The sequence below is a fragment of the Equus caballus genome, chromosome 3, assembly GCF_041296265.1.
Source record: "Equus caballus isolate H_3958 breed thoroughbred chromosome 3, TB-T2T, whole genome shotgun sequence".
NCBI classification, from domain to species: Eukaryota; Metazoa; Chordata; class Mammalia; order Perissodactyla; family Equidae; genus Equus; species Equus caballus.
Window position 1 is genome coordinate 116683411 of NC_091686.1, and position 19582 is coordinate 116702992.

Below are 19582 nucleotides of genomic sequence, written 5' to 3' on the forward strand. Positions count from 1 at the left end.
GAGTCTTTGAAAAGAAATATTTAGTTCAATTAAATCTAAGTTATCAATTATGTAATTCAGATCTTCTCAATTTTTACACTGTTCAGTCATTGACTGAGAATGATAAAATAAATTTTCTCATGACCTTTTTAGTTTTGTAAATTTTTTCCTGTAGTTTTTTGCAACATAACTTATAATTCATGATGATTGAGCTAAAATGTTCGTTAAATTCACCATTGAGTGTTATGCTCTTTTTAAAATATTTTATAGTGTCCTTTGTCTTAAATTCATTTTCAACTGAATTTATTGCAGTTAATATCACATAGTCCTTGCAGTCTGTTTGCCTTATATGTATATGCCAACAGTTTTACTGAAACTTCTTCATATCTAGATGCATATTTTTTATATAAATTGCACTTGCAGTTTGCACTTTTGAGGAGAGAATCACAATTTTATTTTTTTTTAATTGAGGAGTGATTTAAACACAACATAACACATTTCTTTTAAGTGTACACATTGATGAGTCAAGTGTATACTCTTGCATAACCAAAACTTAAATCAAATATACATTTGCATCACCCCAAGAAGTGCCTTTGTGCCCCTTTTCTGATCAATTAGACCTCCTTAAGGCAACCGCTATTTTGTTCTCTCCTCATAGGTTCATTTTACATATTCTTGAACTTCTTATGAAATAGCATCATATTTACATACACTTTCGTATCTGATTTCTTTTTGCTCACGAAAATGTTTCTTAAGTTTATCCACATAACTGTGCATATCAATAGTTTGTCATTTTATTCTAAGCTTTTTGTTTTTATTTTTTTGCTGAAAAGAGTTACGTTGTATGAATATATCACCATTTTTTAAGTCATTCCTTTGTTGATGGACATTTGGGTTCTTTCCAGTTGTTAGCTATTACGATTATTATTGCTATAACCTTCTTACACAAGTCTTTTTGTGATTATATGGTTTTATTTCTATTGAGAAATTACCTAAGAATGGAATTCTTAGGACATAGATAAGTACATGTTTAACATTTGAAGAAATTGCCAAGTGGTTTTGAAAAGTGATTGTACTTTTTACCTCCTACCATCAATGGATTCGAGTCAAGTTGGTCCACACCCTCTCTAGCATTTGGCATCATCGGATCGTTGTTGTTGTTGATTTTTGCCACTCTATGCATATGAGATAGGTTCTTGCTGTATTTTTAATTTGCATTTTTCTGATGACTAAGCATCTTACATTTTTCCATAGGCTAATTGGACAGTATTATGTCGTTTTATTGAGGGTCTATTCAAGTCTTTGGCTCCTTTATTTTTTTTCTTTTCATGTAGGTTCTATGTTGCAGTGAGCCTGAAAGATATGCCACCTAGATCCCTCTTTAAGTGAGGACATCAGTTAGTTCAAGTTTGCTTCAGCTGCAGAGAGCTACCTGGCATGGGAGCATATTCTCTCCACGAGCGGCCTATAACCAGTGACTGACAGAGGCAGAGGTTTAAAGGCCTTCCCATTTTGGCTCAATGCAGCCAACTCTGAAGCACCATATATGCTTCAGAGTTCCCTGTAGGATTCGCTAAGGCTTTCTACACCTGCATCACAGTTTGATTTCTCCCTCTGTCCAGTCTTTACTTTTTCTTCCGTCCTCCTACAATGTCAATCCTCAATATATAACTGCATGCTAAGATCTCTGTCCCAGCTTCTGCATCCAGAGAACAGCATCTACAATCATTGGCACTTGGAAAGGTTTGAGACATTGAGTGTGAAGATAGAGCTTGGAGCAGGGTTATTTGTTACCTAGTTGGTCGTGAACACTCATCATTGGTGGTCAGTGGAGCATAGACAGGTTCTGGCACCAGGTAATAATTTCAAATTGGGACCAGGAACCCAATATTCAATGTATCTGAGTTCTGGAGTGAGTCAATCACTGAACCAATGTTCAGTGTGTGCCAAAGTTAGGACTGTAGTTGAAAAATAATGGAGCTCTGACACTTGGGATGGGAACACTAAGTAGATGTCCCCTCAAATTTTGAAAGGTTAAACTCCTCTGAGCCTGCAGAAGTGGCCCACATTTCCCTATTAAGATCTAGCACACTTCTGGTGCAAGAAGACAATGAAGAAGCTTCTCTCTCTAACCCAATCCATACACCCACCTTAGCATCAACTCTCACACAACCTCCTGAGCACTAGGTAAGCCATCGCTGACAGTAGGAAAAGCCATTGTGAAACTAGGCTCACTCATAGCAATGGGATCATTAAGATCTCAAAACAATAGAAGCCATATGGTAGCACTTAACTTCAAAAACCAGGTAGATGCAATTATCGTGAGAGGCAGGGTTGGAGTGACATCCAAGAAGCCTGACATACACAGACTTATGGGGATGCTTAACAAAACACATCCCTAGGGGCAAAATAGTAAAGTAGCCAACAAGGATAATACTCAATTTTTACCATCAGAAAAAATTAAAAAAGGATATCTAGGAGAGTGAAAACATTGTCTCATAAAGTCACAATTCTTTGCCAAATTTCTATACCTGAACCAGTTTTAAGATCTGGAATATAATGCCTAAAGGAGAATCTGGGTTTCCTGGAAGAAGGATCCTGCCACACCATGGTCAGTTGATGTAGTAACAATTCTAAACTTTCCCCAGAGGGAACTGTGGCCATTTATCCAGATTGTTGCACACCGGGGGAAAGAGGAATAGCAAAACATTTCACAGACTGTTAGACAGAGGATTTGAGTTGAAATCAATAACTGGAAACCTGGCATTGTCATGGCCCTTCTGTCAGAGGGAGACATATTGGGGGTGGGGGAGGGCAAGCAATAAGTGGAGTCCTAGCCAAAGTCAGCGTTCAGAATGGTTCACTGGGTCTATGACCCCATTCAGTGATCTCTTCCCCAGTTCCCAAGTAGACCATTTGGAATGACATACTTTATTGTTCATGCAATGCCACATCGGTACCTTGGTTGGTGGAATAAGAGCCATCCCAGAAGATAAGGCCAAGTGGAATCTGAAGAGTCTGATTCCAAGTGGAAGGTAGAGTCTGAAACTCTGCCTTCCTCCTACCAGCCAAGAGAGTAAATCAAAAACATCACATCTTGAGTGAGATGGCCGAAATTATGCCACATTTAAGGACCTAAAGGATGAATATGTGGTGGATGCTGCCATGTATCTATATAATTTATGTCTGACCCCTGCATAAAAAAGAAGGATCCCAGAGAATCTCAATAGAAACCTGTGACTGTTACCTTATATGGCAAATGAGACTTTGCATATATTAGGTTAATGATCTCGAGATGGAAGATTATCCTGGTATGTTCAAATGTAATCCTAATGATCCTCATAAGGAAATAAGAGGAGTTAGAGAGAGGAGATGTAGTGACAGAAATAGAGATTTTGGAGATAACTTTGAACACGGAGGAACAGGCTATGAGCCAAGGAATACAGGTGGTCACTAAAAGCTGAAAAAGACAAGGAAATGAATTCTTTCAGAGCCTCCAAAAGGAACCAGCCCTCAACACTTTGACTTTAGCCCACTAAAAATGATTTCAGACTTCTGACCTCTAGAAGTGTGAAAGAATAAATTTGTACCTTTTAAGCCATTGAATTTGTGGTGATTTGTTACAATATCCTCAGGAAAATAATACAAGAGGATTTTTTTTATTTCATCACTTTAAAGATTCTATTTCATTGTCTTCTAGACTCCATATGATGAAATGTCAGCTGACATTTATATCCTTATTCACTCTAGGAGATCTGTCTTTTTTTTCTTTAGCTGCTGTTAAAAGATTCGCTTTATTTTGGTTTTCAGCAGGTTGATTATGAAGTGCCTTGGCATATATTTCTCTCTGCATTTATTCTGCTTGGCTTCCACTAATCTGTGGGTTAGTAATTTCGATGAAATTGAAAATATTTCATCTAATGTTTCTTGAAATACATTTTCTTGCCCCATTCTCTCTTTTCTCTCCTTATGGAACTCCAATTCCATACGTGTGACACTGCTGGATACTACCCTAAAATTATCAAAGTTCTGCTCATTTCCCTTCAGTTTGAATTATCTTGATTATGCTGACTTTCTATTCATAATTCTTTCTTGTACGTTGTCCAAATTATTGTTAATCCCATCTTCTTTTTTATTTCAGTTATTGTGTATTTTAGTTCTAGGAGTTTCATTTGTTTATTGTTAAGAATTTCCATATCACTGTGAATTCCCACATCTTTTCCTGAAAACTCTTGACCATCTTTTCCTGAAAATATATAAAATATTTATCATAGATATTTTAAAATCCTTCTAATTTCAACATTTGGGATATGTTTAATTATGTTGTTATTGACTGATTTTCTTGTGAGTATGGGTAATATTTTTCTGCTTTTGTGCATGTCTGGGAGTGTTTTGTTCTGTACTGATTCTGTGAACTGTAAGTTCTTGTAAAAGAACTTGGAGTTATTTTATCCTCATTTGTAGAGTGTTTTGATTTGGTTCTAGCAAGAAATTAATTTATTGATGGATCATCTTGGTCCTGTGGCAACTTGGGTTTAAGCTATTTGAGTATTATTTAAATTTTGTCTTGGTCCTAGGGTTTAATGCTTAGTCTTGTGATGCCCTCATTCCTAAATGATGATGCTTCAATGGAAAGTTTGAGGGTTTTATCAAGTCCCTCTCACAAGCACTGGACAACTGTTGCTAATTCTGCTCAACTCTTTAGTCTCTTACTTATTGATATCAGCTAGATTCTTTGGATTAATTATCTGCACACATGCATATCTGGAATCCAATAAAAATTGAGATGAATTTTGTATGCAGACTTTGGGGCTCCTCCTTCTGAAGTAGCTTCCTCTCTGGTATATCTTTCCTGAATTTCTGGCAGCTCTGGTAGTCCCAAAATCTTACACCTCTTACTCCTCATTTCGCTAAGACTACTACTTTCTGCTTGACCTCTATTTCTCTTGGACTATCTTGATTTAGGCATACCCTCAGATGGGAAGTCAACTTAAGATAAAAAAAACAAAACAAAAATCAAAAAAGTCCAAACAGCCTTCATTAAACCTATTCACTCTAGCTAAGAACTATTTTCTCACTCTCATCAATGCACACGTTAACAGTCTTAGTTTGTCCCTGAGAGTGTCATCCCGGAGTATAGTCCATCACCAAACTCCATCAACTTCTCTTTCTCATCACTCAGCACCATCCTCCTTTCAGCACAGCTACAGAGGGCAGTTACAGTTTCTTTGATCATCCCCCAACGGGACCCGTACAAAAGTCATAAATTATATTTATAATCACGTCCAAAAGTTATGGTTCATAATGTGCAAATGATCAGTCACATTTTTCTTTCTATAGAAAAAAGTTATATTCTCATAAAACTAGAATTTTACATAGGAACTCAAGTTTCTGTAGGGAGTGGTACAAGCATTTAGAAACTAGTGTTCAATTTCTGCTTTTTTGTCTCTGCCTGATTTCAGCAGCCGGTTAGTAGAGATAATCTGTAGTTGAACAGGTATGATAAATCGTAGTAGCGATAAGTAATTTATATAAATAAAAAGTAATATAAGGCTCAGATTTAGTCTCTTAAATTTAAGTAAAATAATAATAATAGTAATAAGAACAGCTAATATTTATTGGGTATTTACAGTGTTCTGAGCACTCTATTATTAAACCTATGAGGAGGTGGAATTTACAAAAACCTTAAAATATTATTTATTGCGTTTCTGAAAATATAAAGAAACAGCACGAAATATTAGTTGCAAACATCTTGTAGTCCATCCATCTAGCAAATGTTTGTTGAATACACTGATCCCTGTGTATACAGGTAAGAATAAAACATTCTCGATGGCCTCTAGAATGAGAGACTGATACATAAGCAAATACGTTACAATAGAGTGCAGTATGTGCAATTGTATACATGTGTATAATCTTACAAAGAAAAAAAGAAGAAAATGGTACAAAGATTTTAACTTTTCAGAGAGGAAGAATCAGAGTAGTCAGTGAATGCTTCCTGGAGTAGATAAGTTTCACAGATCAGATCATACTTCAAAATACATTCACTCCACCCCCTCTCCCCCACCCCACCCCATCGCCCCACCTCTGACCTCCGTGTTAGACGAAGTGTATTTCCTGGCCCCATGGCTTTGGATCTGGCTAACTCGATTTGCTTTGCCCAGTGGTTATTAGCAGCGATGATCCAAAGAGAAATGTAAACATTCTTGTGTGGAGGAGCTTGCTTCCTTGAGATGCTGACTTTCATCATGAGAAGAATACGCCTTAGCTAACCCTGATCTAAGGAGGATGAGAGACACGTGGCACAGAACTAAATCTAACCTGCATCTCAGAGGCAAGCCCAGCTAGTTGAGCCTGAATCAACCAAATCCCAGTGACCCAGCAAATGTGTAAGAGACAAGTAAAAACTCATGGTGTATGCCTGATATAGATTGAACATTTGTGTCACCCCAAAATTCATATGTTGAAGCCCTAATTTCAAATGTGATGGCATTTGGAGGTGGGGTCTTTGGGAGGCCATTAGGATTAGTTAGGTCATTAAGGCAGTGACTTCATGATGGGATCAATGCTCTTATAAAGAGAGAAAGAGACACAAGATCTCCCTCAATGTATATGCACCAAGGAAAGGCCATGTGAGGAGATAAGGAGAAGATGGTCTTTTGCCAACAAGGAAGAGTGTTCTCATTAGACGCCAGATCTGCAACCACCTTTTTCTGGAACTTCCAGCCTATAGAACTGTGAGAAATAAATGTTTGTTGTTTAAGTCATGCAGTCTATGGTATTTTGTTATAGCAGCCTGAGCTGACTAAGCAATGCCACTCATACTTTGTGGCTGTCTGTTTCGTAGAAAAATCTGACTGATAAGAATAACCAGTAGATTAATCTTCTTCATCACAATACATGTTTAATTCAATACATCTGTCACCTGTGCAAAGGTATCAGCTGCGTCCTTAAAACACTTTTGATTCTACCCCCATTATTGCTTGCGTATTGAGTTCCTCCTCCTACCATGTAAATGACACCTCTTAGAATATACAATGATTTCTTTCTTCTTAGGAGAAGAGAAATGCCAAAAAACTTCTTGCCCAGATGAAGGGTTGCATGTGTTTCCATCTATAATAAGCAGGGGTAAGAAAGATATTAAGAAATATATGTAAGGGTACATATTCAACAAAACATATTCTTTTGAGTCAAATTTAGCTTATATAGAAAAGCTCAGCAATTGGCTCTTACAAGATCTGATCACTATTCATACTTTCAAGCTATCACCTCTGCCTAGTACAGAACACACTTGAGGAAAAGGAAAAAAATACGTAACATTTTGCTAATGCAACTTATGTTTTTAATGTGAACACATGTTATTTTAAAATTCTTCATCCCAACAGATTTTTATTTTTCACAGGCAGTCAAAAGTGCCAAGGGAGATAATAAATGAATTTCCCTACACTCAACTCTCTTTTCCTGACCTTTATCAAAGTCCACTTCCATCTCCTTTGGGGCAGAAAAAGTGATTCATATCGTCTCCCTCAACCAAGAAAAAAGTCTGAGGAAAGAACAAATAAAAGATCCTTTCATCTGATCATAAAACAATAATTAATTGCACTATTAAGTAACCTATACAAACCTGGGGGAAAGTGGGGGGAAACAAAGAAATCTCCTTGAGAAATATTCCCAAAGGACTGAGGTTAAATCAAAGCGTGTGTGATTGAGAGAAAGAAGAAAGGAAGGCCTGGGGAGAGGAGGCCCACAAGGAGGTCTGGAGTGCCGTAGCCCAGGGGGCTGAAGGAAACCGTGTTTCAAGGAGGGATTCTTTCGTACAGTGCTTCTGGTTAATCAGGTCACAGGAATGCCTTGTGAATTAACATCAAAATAAAGTTAGCTTGGAGCTATGATTTATTTATCTATTTTTGCTTGCATAAAAAATCTGCTGTGGAATGGAAAGCAGAAAGAGTTCTGAAGGAAATGTGTGATTCAGTAGCGTGAGAGACCTTTCTCCCTCTTTATTGCTGTGTATATTCTTAGGTGGGTCGTTCTGATTTCTTACCCAAGGTTTGAGCAATCTGACCACATGAAGACCTCTTGGCTTGGCTTGTTCTCAGATGTCTTGATCCCAGGCATTTGAACAGGGACAGGAACTTAGCAGACGCTTAGCATGCACTGGTTAAAGAAGGGACTGCACAGTGACTATTAAAGTTGATGATCTGATCTTCCATTCTGAGTGATTCTTTCAGGAACTGATTAAATAGAGATTCAAGAAGCAGTGAGAAAAGTTAGAGGAAAACTGTGGAAATAAAGCTGAGATAATCCTGCCATGCTTGGCCAGGGCACAGCAGTGAGGATGCAAAGGAATGGAGAGACAGATCTTGCAGAGAGAGCAGAGTTATCTGTCTCTCAGTTTCTTCCTAACCCTTACTCAGTCTCCCCTTCTCCCTAAAAAAATATGAAGAATGTGTACTTTTTCGTTTATCTGTTCATTCCACTAATATTATTGACTTAGTTTGTGCACCCCCTGAACCAGAACTTGAGATAAAAATTTGAGCGCACACAATGTATTTGGCCGGTGGAAGAAATAGTAGTAAGGGACTGGAGAAGGGAGACAGAGGAGGGTAGGCAGCCACAGTGCATTGTCAACCTGGAACCACACTGGGTGACTCGGCTCACCCTCATGGGGGAATCAAATCATTTCAAGACTATTTTTTATCCACAGTTGAGTGCTTTTATTGCTGTCCTGTTGTCCATCTCAAAATAATGTCCATCTACTTCTTCAATACCAGATTTTAGAGGTTCTTCAATGAAATCAAATAACAGTATTTTGATACTCAACGATGCTGACATAGAGATGCTCCAATTTTTAATATAAACCCATGTTCATTATGACATCCCTATGAAAACACTAAAATCCAAAGGTTATATCCCCTTTAAAGCCCAAAGATTTCAAAATATGTACTAAAAATTAAAGTTTCAAATTAAATGTTTCAGCCTTTTCACCTAAAAGTATAAAACAATAAAAGTCTTTTCCAGTTTCTTGTTTTGCTTAGATTTATCTGAAAGGTGGAGCTCCTGATAGGCGGGCCGCCTCTTCCTGGAACGGCTATGGCTCCTGCCCAGTACAAGAGTTTGTTTTAATTCAATGCCAAGTCTTACTTTTAAAGTCAAGTGAGGATATAGTACGTACAAAATTATTACAGGACTGAAGCCTTGATAACAAAATTTAAAAAAAAAATCATCTCTAGACCCTAGAGCAAAATTATATTTCCAGAACCCAGTATTTGGTGTTGCTAAATACCTTTTTAAGGAATTAGTATTTGTGAGAAGGAAAGTAGAGGAAATTTTTTTTTTCTATTTGACCCTTGCCAGGATGCTAGTCAATCTATGACAGGTTTCCAAAATTTATAAACTACAGTCTTTAGTTCAGCCTCTAGAAATATCCCAATTAGAGGTTGATTCGGACAGAATGCATTTGCCATGTCTAAGTAGAGGAAGCAACCTGTGCATACTGTTTTTCTAAGAGCAAGTTTTGGGAAACTATGGCCGTGCAGGAAAACCACCTGTTTTTGTAAATAAAGTTTTATTGGGACATGCTCACACCTATTCATTTACATTTTATAGATGGCTGCTTTCTTGGCTTCAAAGAGAGAGTTAGGTACTATATATAGAGACCTTATGTTGTGGTAAGCCTGAAATATTTACCATCTGGCCCTCCACAGAAGAGATTTGCTGTTCTTAGTAACATTAAAAATCTTATTGCTAAGTTTAGAAAATTGCAATGGTGGGAGCCCTGGTCATTGGATCAGAAGCCTAGATCAGATGCTTCTATCTCACATCGAGATTATTCAAAACTTATCAGTTTCCATTTTCTTCTATGTCCTGTGTATCTACAACCTTATTTCTTCATTGTGCATCAACTCTGGCTATTGACACCATCTCTGCAACGTTCAATGAGCAGTCTTAGGTTACTGAGGCAACTATCAGTAACTCTATGGAATAGCACAGGCCCGTGGAACTGCCTCATCACGAGTGGACTCCAGCTGGAGAATCTTGTTCAGTCAATTCCTGTACTGACCTGCTAGTTATGCTCCCGAATGGCGTGCCTTGAGGAGCCTAGCAAAGAATAGCTCTTCCAAATGCTCTTGAAGACACTGTCTACCCGTTGTTTTGGGGAATTCCAGGGCTCAGGGAGTCTGTTCCTGCTGCATGTTTTTTTTTTCTCTTCATCAATGACTACACCTCTCAAGTTGGGTGTCCCTCTGCTGTTCTACTCCTTTCAGGGGTTCCGTAGAATTTCTGATAATTTAATATGGGTTGTTTAATGTTAAGTCTAGTACTGTTTGTCATATCAGAATCTCTTCTTTCTTTTTGTTTTGCTTACTGACCAGGGAATTTTAGTTTTTGGTATATTCTTCAATTAATAAGTTCTCTAAGTCTTCCAAATGCACTCACTGTTCGAATAGATCTTATCTACCAACCTGGATTAGATAATTCCACTAGGAGATTTTTCTCCCATTAGATAAAGATCTAATCTAGACCTGGACAATTTATTATCATCCAGTGAAACTTCCCATTAATAATCTTCATCTTTGATTACAGTTCTGATTTCCTAAATTTCCTAGGCCAAAGGATATATACCCTATCTGAATGTCCATGTATAATACCAGAGTATCACCTTGAAGTTATCCCATAATTCTGTAAGGTTTTCTGATTCTAATCCAAAATTAGTCCTTACACAATCCCCACCTTGCCCTAAATGATGAATGGAATCATGGGCAGCCAACCTAGTGCTGCTTACCAAAGCCTGGTGCTAATAATTTAAACTGAGACCCTTGTGAGTGTTCTCAGGCAGAAGCAGAACTCGGTCTCCTCTATCTTCTAAGACTCCAAGGTAACCCATGCAGCAAGGCAGGTTCATGCACGGTTCAAGGCCATTCTGTAGCAGCCTGCACCTACAGACCTTACAAAATGGCCAAAGAGAGGTTAGCATACTGAGATTTTTTCAAGGTGAAAAGGAAACCTACTATTATTTATGCATGAGACTTAGATATAAACCAGAGTGACTTACAAAACTGAGATGGCTGACTAGTCTACATGTAATGGATGCTTTACCTAAGGTCAAGGCCATTGCTGGGTCCTAAACATTTTCTGAGACCTGCATTGCATAATATAAACTCTGGTGATTGCAGTTCTGTCTTCCTAGAGGTAGCCTGATCCCAGTATAAAAAATAGCCTTAGTATTACCACCAATATAGATAGATAATGTGTAAGGGAGGTAGGTCACAATATAATTGAAGGCTTTCCCAGAAACATGTTTCATCTTTGATCAATGAATAAGAGTTAGATAGATTATTGAGAGTGGCTCTTTTGAAGTAATGTATTAGTTCCTTCATTTCTTTAAGATAAAATTTGTGAGAAAGAGATTGAGATGAAGCTCAGGAGAAAGGTGTCAACTGAGTCAGTCCTGAGTCTCAACTCTGGAGGGACAAGAATAGACACTGAACTATTTCTAAGCATATAGGTGATATGACACAATCATGAATGATCTCATTGGCTCTAGCGTGGAAAATGAACTGTGCTTGACAAGGTGGAGGCAGAGAAGGCAGTTGGAAAACTATTGCAGGCACAGGGTCATAGATAATCTGACCTTGAACTAATGCAAATGCAGGAGACAGAAAACAGGGCAAGCTCTTGTCTCACAGGAAAGGACACAGATTAGGGGCAGGATTACAAAGGAAGGATAAAGAATTTTGTTAGAAGTCTGGCTTAGTGTGATCTATTGAGAGAAAATATAGGACATAATTGGGTTTTAGCAGAGGCTGTGAGTGTGGGGAATGGTGAATAATTATAGAAAGAAGAAAAGACAGAGAAATATAAAAGGAATCCCTCTTATATTTCATGATTTTGCTAGGTTCTGCGCAACTTAACTTCAGCTGTGTAAATTGGTTAAGTTTCGCTAAGTAATTTCACTGCCCAAAGTGAAACACTATAATTTGCTTTTCTGGGTACACCTCTCTCACCTGTTTCATAGATGGGTTAGCACACTTTTTGAGAGCTGAGTTAGAGATTTAGAAAAACCCTGGATTTGATTCCCGCTTCACTTTGAAGAGTTACTTCATCTACCTAATCTTCAGTTACCTCATTTGAAAAATGGGATGATAATCCCTCCCTCCATGGCGTTGTCCAGAGATGAAAGGAAATAGTATATGTCGGGTATTTCGTATTATGTTTTGTGCAGGATAAGAACTTTCCAAAAGGTGTTTGTTGTTGTAGAGTGTTTGGTCATTTACTTCCTGAAATGCAAAACCAGAGAGGATGGACAGTCAGAAAGAAAGATTATTCTCTGAGAATTTATTTATTCAACTAAAAATTAAAATAATGTAAACTAACTTGAAGGACATACACTTTTGGCCGTGTTGGAGTAACTGGTACTAGACTTGACTTACTCTCCTTCCATAAAAAGCTAGAGAACTGGACAAGATAAATGAAACAACTGCTTTTAGACAGTGGAAAATAGACAGTGCTGGATTGTTAGCCCTGAGAGAAATGACGGAAACGGTAAATTGCCCTATTTCTGCCTGGAGGCACTTTCCAGAATGGGGTATGGGGAACAGAGGAACCAGTTAGCTGAGAAGATAAAAAAAAAAAAAAAAAAATAGAAGTTCTAGGATGCTGAGGCAGTTAGAATTGGCAGGCAAAGTACTGTGAAAGAGACAGCTACATACACACATAGGTGTGTCCACACACACATGAATACACACAACATGCAGGATTCTGCAGCATATTGGCAAACGATAAACTGCCCCTCTGTAGAGCGTAATATGAAAACACCAGGGAAAGAACTATCTGGTGAAGGATTCAACATTACAAACGACTGGAATATATTAGTGTTCCTGTGACCCTGCATGGAGGGGTCTCACTGAGCACAGGAGGCATTCGGTAGAGCCTTGAGAGGGTGACGCTTTAGTAGTAGGGCTGAACAAGCCTATAGTAAAGGCTACTCAGGATTGTAACAAAGCTTAAAGTCAAGGCTCCAGAGATGAAGCCACATGGATGTAACATGAGCGCCTACCAAAACCAAGTTCAGTGTTTTGTTAAGGGAGGTCAATTCCCGATATTCAAAAACACTTCATTCACAATGCTTCATATTCAATCAGAATTTGTTTCATGCAAATAAAAAGAAAACTGGGACCTATAACTGGTTAATAAAAGCAGTCTGACAAATGATAGAGATGATGGAAATAGTGAGCAAGGACTTGAAAACAGGCATTATAAATATTCTATAGATATAAATGAAAACATTCACATATTGAGGAAGGAAACGGAAGATATAAAATGTCCCAAATGGAAATTATAGAGATAGAAATGCAATGTTTAGAATGAAAAAATTACTGGATGAGTATAATTACAGATTAGATGGCAAAAAAGAAACATCAATGACTTTGAAGGCACTTCAGTAACAACTTTCAAAAATGGGGGCAGAGAAATAAAAATGTATACGTAATGAACAGAATGATGTGTTGGATAACATTAAGTGGTCAAATGCATATGTCAGAATCACGGAGTAGAGGAGAAAAAGATATTAGAAGAAATAGAGGGTTTTTTATTTTTGGTGAGGAAGATTGTCCCTGAGCTGATATCTGTGCTAATCCTCCTCCATTTCGTATGTGGGATGCTGCCACAGCATGGTTTGATGGGTGTGGTGTAGTCTGCACCCCAGATCTGAACCTGCAAACCCTGGGCCACCAAAGCAGAGCACATGAAACTAACCACTATGACACCTGGCCAGCCCGGTGGTCATTTCTTTAATTGAATGAAAAATCATAAAACACAGATACAGTAAGTTGATCTGAGCATGAAATTAAACCCCAAGTAATATAAACACCAGGTAAAGCACACTGAGGCACATTGTACTGAAATTGTTGAATGTCAGTGATAAAAATAAATTATTAAGAGCAATGAGAGAGAAAAAGTATAATATATAAAAGGAAACGAAGATAAGAATGACCTTCTGTGATGGTTAATTTTATGTGGCAACTTGTAGCGTGTTTGGGGATGATATTAACATTTAAAACAATGAAGTGAACCTTTAGTTAAGTAGACTGCCCTCTATCGTGTGGGTGGGCCTTATCCAATCAGTTGAAGGCCTGAATAGAACAAAAAGAGTGACCTTTCCAAGCAAGGGAGAATTCTGCAGAAGATTGCTCTCAGACTTCACGTGCACTATCATCCTTCCTGGGTCTCCCGGCTGCCAGTCTTTGACTGAAACCATCGGCTCTCCTGGGTCTCAAGCCCACTAGCCCACACTGCAGATTTGGAATTGCCAGGCTCTATCATAATATGAACCAACTCATTATAATAAATCTCTTTCTGTGTATTTCTATATCCTATTTATTCTATTTCTTTGGAGAACATTGGCTAACATATCTTCATAAACAATGTAAGCCAGAAGACAATAGAACAACATATTTAAAATGCTGGGAAAAAAATTGTTTACCTTGAATACTAATTCCATCAAAAATATCAAACAAAAATTAAGCTAAATTCTTTTTAGACAAAAATAATCTGATAAAGTCTGTTGCTAGTAGACCTGCACTATGGGAAAACCTAAAGCAAGTCACTCAGAAGAGGTAAAATGGCACCCAATGCCAACTTGAATTTACACAAAGAAATGAAGAGCACCATAAATGATAAATATTTAGGCAAATGAAAATATTTTTCTCTTTAAAAGATTTTATAAAAATAAAACTGATTGTTTGAACAAGAAAGAATACTGTTGCATAGTGAAGTTTAGAACATACCTAAGTGTAGACGTAGGCTATATGACAACTTGGTCGATTATCAACCTATTGCTTCTAAGTTCCAAGTCCTCTCCTCCTTGCCTGTTCTACGATATTAAAGCTGAATTTTGTAAACATTTCTACTTTACCAGGTGGTCTGATGTTAGTCTTGATGAGTAAACACTGCTAGAGGGACCTTGGAGGAATGAAAGACCCGATCGTGCTCATCTTGTGGGGCTCCTGCAGAGCATGCAGTTCTCTTTACCAGTGGCCAACAGCAGCAGAGCTTCCCTATAGAAAGCTTCTCCCTGCTCCACAGGGCAAATAGACAATAAATCCCATTTGTATGACATCTCCGTAAACTTGTGAGCCACATACACATCATCTTCAAAGCAATCTGGACAGCCCACTAGACTGTTTCTTGACCAATAAAATGGGAAAAACTCTAGATCTGGTGCCCAAACCTACTTGAATTTCCATAGTAGAAAAGTCACAGCATCTGATCCAGTTAGACATAAGTCAATTCAAGACAAAGAATCTCATGAATGATGGAGAGGACAAGTCCATATAACAAGAATTCTGCATGATTGCCACAAGTAAACAACTTAAATCATCCTCCAAACCTTTCCCAAAGGATTTTTGGCCATTTGCTAGAGTAATCATGCATCCCTTCCTCCCCGAAATAACCTAGATTTACCAGAAAGTGTTAGACATTGGCTGTGAAATCATGCTAATACCTGGGGATCCAAGACACCTCTATGCCCTTCTATTCAAAATTGGTGCTCATGGTAGTCATGTACTCAATCAAGTCAGAGCTCAGGTCTTACTCACAGTGGGCCCAATTGGTGCAGAGTCCCATCTGTGGTTATTTTCCAGGAACTAAAGAGGAGACATCACTACAGGTCTATGGATGTTGAGAGTTTAATAAGAGAATATTGTAAGTGCACTATGACAAATATTTGAGCAAATTAAAATGTTTGAGTTTCTTGAAGACACTAATTAACAAAATTGACAATAGAAGATATATTTTTTATTTATTTGTTTTTTCTGAGGAAGATTAGCCCTGAGCTAACATCTGCTTAAAATCCTCCTCTTTGTTTGCTGATGGAGACTGGCCCTGAGCTAACAACCGTGTCCATCTTCCTCTGCTTTATATGTGGGACACCTATCACAGCATGCCTTGCCAAGTGGTGCCATGTCCACGCCCAGAATCCGAACCGGGGAACCCCGGGCTGTCGAAGCTGAATGTGTGCACTTAACCATTGCGCCACCAGGCAGGCCCTCCAGAAGATATTTTAAAAATCATAATAGTCCTATATTTATTAAAGACATTGAATTCATAATTAAAAACCATTTCACAGTGAAAATTCCAGACCAAGATGGCTTCATTGGTGGATTATATCAAACATCTAAATTAGGAGTAACACACAATTTATTTTTTAAAAATTAAAGGAGTAGGAGGAACTTCCCAACTCATTTCATGAGACCAGCATTAATCTCACACCAGAATTGGCAAAAATATTACAAGAAAAGAATGCTGCAAACTAATATTCTTAACAAACATAAATGTAAAAGCCTAACAAATCTTACCTAGAAATATATAAAAAGGATAATAAACTATGACTACATGGGGATTTGCCAGCCCGGGTAGTCTAGCGGTTGAGTTTGTGCTCTCCAATGCTGCAGTTTGGGTTCATTTCGTTCATGGAACCAGTCCACCCTTCTGTCAGTTGTCATACTGTGGTGATTGCGTGTTGCTGTGATGCTGAAAGCCGTTCCACCGGTATTTCAAATACCCACAGGGTCATCCATGGTAGACAAGTTTCAGCGGAGCTTCCAGTCTAAAACAGACTAGGAAGAAGGACCTGGCCACCCACTTACAAAATAATTGGCCATGAAAATCCCATGAATAACAGCTGAGCATTGTCTGATATGCACCAGGAAGTGAAAGGATGGTAAAAAAGGGTCAGAGAGGGTTCTGCTCTGTTGTATTCAGGGTCACCACAAGTCAAAATTCACTTGAGGGAACTAACAACAAAAATGGGGATTATGCCAAGGATGCTAGGTTGCTTATAACATTCTAAGTTGAGTCAATGTAGGGTAGCAATTTAATAGAATACAGGGAAAAATTACATGATAATTTCAATAGATACAGAAAAGTTTTGTAATTTTAATAACTTTTCATCAATAAAATTTAGGAATAGATGGAAACTTTGAAATTAAGAGGATCTCTGAGAAACATACAGCTAGCACCAGACTTAACAGTGAAAGACCAAATGCTTTCCTCGAAAGGTCATGAACAACACAAAAATGTTCCACCCTCCTCTCCTTTATTCCCCATTTCATTGGAGTTGTTATTGTAATAGGTCAAACGACAACAATAACAATAATAAAATAGGCATCTAGATTGGAAAGGAAGAAGTAAAACTGTCTTTTTGGTTTATTGATTCTTTATTTGGTCTGCAGGTATCATGATCCTTTATGAAGGAAATCCTATGAAGTTTATTTTAAAAAGGTACTAAAATATGAGGTGAATTACCAAGGTTATAGGATACAAGATCAATATACACAGCCAATTCTATTTCTCTACACTAGTAAAAATCAATGAGAATTTGAAATTAAAATAAACAATGCCATTTGCCATATCATCAAAAATTCAAATATTTATGGATAAATCTGACAAACTATAAACTGGAACATTGGTGAGAAAAATTTAAAAGATTCAAATAAATGGAGAAATTTACTGAGCTCATGTCTCAGGAGAGTCAATATTTTAAAATGTCAATTTTCCATAAATTGTCTTATAGTTTCAATGCAACCTTTATCAAAATTCCAGCAGGGTATTTTATAAAACTTAAGAAGCTGATTCCAAAATTCATATGAAAATGCAAAGAACCTAAAATAACTGCAATAACTTTGAAAAAAAAGGACAAAATTTGAGAGATTACACTGGTTTTAGGATGTATTATAAAACTATATTAATCAACACAGTGTCCTATTGGTGTAAGTATAAATAAATCAATAAGACAGAATAAAGAATCCAGAAATAGACCCATAAATATATGATCAATTGATTTTTGACAAAGTTACAAAGTCAATTCAATGGAGAACATAATCTTTTCAATGGATATTACTGGAAAATTTGAATATCCATATGAAAAAAAAATAAGCTTAGATCTTTACTTTTCACCACATACTGAAATTAATACTAACTGGATTATAGATCTAAATGCAAAAACTAAAGCTATAAAACTTTTAGAAAAAACATTGCATCAATATGTAAAATCTTGGACCAGGCAAAGTTTTTTAGATACAACATCAAAAACATGATCCACGTAAGAAAAAATAGATAAATTGGATTTTATCAAAATTAAGGTTCTACTTTTTGAAAGAAACTTAAAATGAAAAGACAAGCCACAGGCTAATGGAAATGACTAGAAAATCACATTTTTGCGAAAGGACTTGAATTCAGAATGTGTAATCAAATCTCAATGATCAATAATAAGAAAATAACTCAATGAAGGAATGGCCATGTGGTTTTAATAGACACTTCACCAATGAATATATACACATAACTAACAGACACATGAACAAATACTCAACATCATCAATCATAAGGAAATACACATTAAGATCATAATGATCATTATTCGTACATAGAAAATTAAAAAGACAGATCATACCAAATGTTGGTGAGGACAAGAAACAAATGGAACTTCCAGGAATGGCTGGTAGAAACATAAAAATGAAAACTTACTTGTGCAAACGGTGGCAGTTTCATTAAAAGTTAAACATTATACCTAACGTACGACCTGGATATTCCAATCTTAGGTATTTCAGAAAGGAAAGTGTCTGTCCAAACTAAAAGTTGTGCACAGGTGTTTGTAGCAGCTTTATTCATAATTGTCCCAAACTAAAAGCAATGGAGTCTATCAATATGTGAATGAATGTAGAAATTATGCTATTTCCATGCCATGGAATACTACTCTTCAATAAAAGAATAAAGTGTAGCATGAATGAGTTGCAAAATAATTATACAGAATGAAAAAGCGAGACTAACAGAAAAGGGTATATACTATATGATTCTGTTTATATAAAATTCCAAAAAATGCAAATAAATCTATATGACAGTGAGATTCCTGGTTGCCTGGGGACGGGGAGCAGTAGGTGTGGAGAGGAGTATACAGGTGTTACAATGGTGCAAAATTTAACAAATTGTCTACATTAAATATATGTATTTTATTTTATGTCAATCATATTTCACTAAAGATGCTAAAAATTCAAAACTAAAATAGCAAAAATTGACAAATTAGTCTTCAGCAAAATCAAAGCTTTGCTTTGACAAGTCTGAAGAAAATGAGAAGTCAAGCCACTCAATTGGAGAAAATATTTTTATGATATTGATCTGACAAAGAACTTGTTTTCCGAATATATAAAGAGCTCACACAACTCAAAATGTTCAAACAAGCCAATTTCTAAAATAGTTAAATGATTTGAATAGATACTTCAAAAAAGAAAACATATAGGAAGCCAAAAAACACATAACAACATGTTCAATATCATTGATTATCAGGGAAATGTAAATGTAAGGCACAATGAGATACCATGACAAAACTGTTAGAATGTTAGAATGTTTAAAAAGACTCAGAGGGCTGGCCCTGTGGCCTAGTGGTTAAGTTCACTGCGCTCCACTTCAGTGGCCTGGGTTTGGTTCTCAGGCACAGACCTACACCACGGTAGCCATGCTCTGGTGGCAACCCACGTACAAAAGATAGATGAAGATTGGCACAGATGTTAGCTCAGGATGAATCTTCCTCAGCCAAATAAGAAAAAAAAAA